Raw genomic sequence first — 3,118 nt, 5'->3', positions numbered from 1 at the left:
GACAAATCGATTTCATTAAGAAATAGGTCTTGCGCCACCAAATGTAGTAGTCCCTATAAATCCACACCAGCTCACCAGGGTTAGGGTTAGGGTCTAGGGCTAGGGCTAGGGTAAGGTTTACATATTAGTTATGGATTACTTAGGGTTAGGATTAGGTTAGGGTTAGGGTTAGTAAGGGTTAGGGTTTAGTTGGGGTTAGGGTTAGTTAGTGTTAGAGTTAGGGTTTAGTTAGGGTTAGCGTTAGTTAGGGTTAGGGTTAGTTCTGGTTTGGGATTAGCTAGGATTGGGTTAGGGTTAGGTTAGGGTTAAGGTTTAGTTAGGGTAAGGGTTTGGGTTAGAGATAGGGTTTAGTCAGGGTTAGGGTTAGTGTCAGTTTAGTTAGGGTTAGGGTTTAGTTAGGGTTAGGATTTAGTTAGGTTAGGGTTAGTTGGGGTGGGGTAGTTCAGGTTAGGGTTAGGGTTTAGGTTTTGGTTAGGGTTAGGATTAGGATTAGGTTAGGGTTATTGTTAGGGTTAAGGTTAGGGTTAGGGTTTAGGGTTAGGGTTTAGGGGTTAGGGTTAGGATTAGGATTACTATTAGGGTTATTGTTAGGATTAGGGTTAGGGTTAGGGTTAGGGTTAGTAAGGGTTAGGTTTAGGGTTAGGTATAAATATTTTTATTTAAAAAATTACATCCTACTAACAAATTTGCTACTTCAACCGTTACAAAACCACTATATCATTACAAAACATTAAACATTACAAAACATTAAACATTAAACATTATAAAAACATTATAAAACCCTTATAACTATAAATCTTCTTCTTTTACTTTTGTAATTACGCTTATTTCAAATGTGTCAAAACCCAGAAATTACATTCTGATGCATAAATAATCTAGAACCAAAACTCACATACATTACATAAGCATATGACAAGAATATACGTGCAATGGATGCCATTTCTCAGGTGATGCCCGGTGTGGCCTCCGTCAGCCATGGCCAGAACTTCCTCCATTTATTGGACGACATCCTCCCTCGTTCTATTACACTCAGAGTCTTTATTTTGCTCAATACAAAACGGACAGCAATACTAACATCCAATTGCGTTTGGGTCACTAACTCTTTCTTCCTCTGGAAAACCAAAGCTAGCAAAACATACAGATTTACCTGTCTAATTGTTGACCAAGGGACTTCCCAGAATGAGTCCACTTTCCCCCCTTTGTGTCCTCTCTTCCTTTTCCTCTCTGGCCTTCGATGCGGTCCTCTGACCCCTGACTCTGGCTCCAGTCCAGAAGCCACCGCTTCCCAGGGCTGACCAGCTAGATCCAGCCAATCCAAAGCAGCGGCCACCTTTTCCCAAGTGTCCTTGGCTGAGGGACAGTCTTTTATGAAGTGTTCTGTGGTCTCTTTGTACATTTTTCCAGTCACACAAGATTGTTTTTGACACAAAAGTCTAGGACACATTTGCTCTGCTTCCTTCAACCAAGGCTGATTACCTTTTAAACAATATATTTGGTGGTAAAATCTCCACCGAATGTCCCAGAGACCAAAGGGGACCCTCCGGTCCGTGAAACACTCAATGCTTTGGGGCCATTCTTTTAAATAGAGAGACAATTGGTCCTTCTTGGTGTCCTTTTCCATCTGCGGCTGAAAGAAAACCACCCTCACCATTTCCCAATACACAAAACCCTTCAAGGTCCTGATGCATCCCGCCTTGGTCCGAAACCACTCTGCCAGGACTTTGTTTTGCTGAATCTGCCCATAGACCTCCCTGAGGAAGTCGGGGCCGGCCTGTTTCATGGTGGCCGTCACCCGGAAAGGCACCGGTTCTTCCTCCCGCCACCATTTCTCAGCCCAGCTCTCATTCACCCAGTGATTGGCAAACAGGGCCAGCCACCCCTCCAGGCCAGATTGCTGATAAAACCATTGGCTGAGTTTCCCAAAGTTCTGGCTGAGGAAAGCTGAGAGGAACCTGAGTCTCAGTGCAAGCAGGTCTAGCCCCCCCCCCCCCCCCGCTCCACTTTCCTATAGGCCACAGCTCGAGCTAAAGGGAAAAAGGCCGTTCCCCAGTGAAAATGGAAGACCAGTTTGTCCGCCTCCTTTAAGACATTTTGGGGAGGAGGGTACACTGCAGCAAGAGTCAAGGCCTGTGGCATAAGGTAAGTCTTTATGTACACTGCTTTCTGGTAAACATTTAACTGCCATGGTTTCCATCTATCAAAACACGCCTTTATTTTTTCCAACCAGAGATACCAATTCTTTTCCCACCCGAAAAGTTTAATAGAGAAAATTAAACCTAAAATTTTATATTCCTCTAATTTTTCTGACTTTTCGTATTGCCCCTCCTGAATCCTACTAACAACTTCTACTGGAGTCAAAATTAAACTTTCCTCTTTTCGGGAAAAGGAAATCAAAGAACTTTTCTGCAAGTTTATCTGAGCCCCTGAAGCTTGCTGATATCTCTCAAAAATAGTCATAGCTGAAGCTATCTCCTTTTGATGGTTAACATACAGAGAAATGTCATCCTCATGGGCTGCGTATTTCACCTGCTCAACCAAAGCCTCTATGGGAAAAAGCATGACTCCTCTGCTGGGAAGGGTGACCCTCAAACCCATAATGCTTTCTTCTGCCTGGATTTGGCAAAGGACCGAATCTAGAACCAGGACATAGAGGAGGGGGCTCAGGGGGCAGCCCTGCCTAGCCCCCGAATTCAGCCTAATCGGAGTCCCCCTGTGTCCATTCACCTGAGGAGTCACCCACGCCTTCAGATAAAGCAGCACCCTAACCCTAACCCTAAACCCTAACCCTAACCCTAACCCTAAACTCTAATCCCAAACCTGAACACCTAACCCTGAACATTAACCCTAACCCTAATCTTAACCCCGAACCCTAACCCTAACCCTAACCCCAACCGTAAACCCGAACCCTGACCCTAAACCCTAATACTAACCCTAAACCCTAACCCTAACCCTAACCCTAACCCATACCCTAACCCTAAACCCTAACCCTAAACTCTAACCACAAACCCGAACACCTAACCCTTAACCCTAACCCTAACCCTAATCTTAACCCCTAACCCTAACCCTAACCTTAACCCTAAACCCTAACCCTAATCCCTAACCTGAAACCTAACCCTAA

The 3,118-nt window shown here is 44.5% G+C and overlaps 1 pseudogene; it reads right to left on the bottom strand.

Annotated features, from left to right (window-relative positions):
* Positions 1 to 943: 943 nt before the first annotated feature.
* LOC149312297 (uncharacterized) lies at positions 944 to 2,136 on the bottom strand (annotated as a pseudogene).
* Between the last annotated feature and the right edge of the window lie 982 nt (positions 2,137 to 3,118).

Source organism: Sceloporus occidentalis, unplaced genomic scaffold (assembly GCF_023333645.1).
Source record: "Sceloporus occidentalis isolate IW3139 unplaced genomic scaffold, rSceOcc1.0.p SCAF_5, whole genome shotgun sequence".
Lineage (NCBI taxonomy): Eukaryota > Metazoa > Chordata > Lepidosauria > Squamata > Phrynosomatidae > Sceloporus > Sceloporus occidentalis.
The sequence above is the reverse complement of the archived record's forward strand: the minus strand, read 5'-3'. Positions and strand labels throughout refer to the sequence as shown.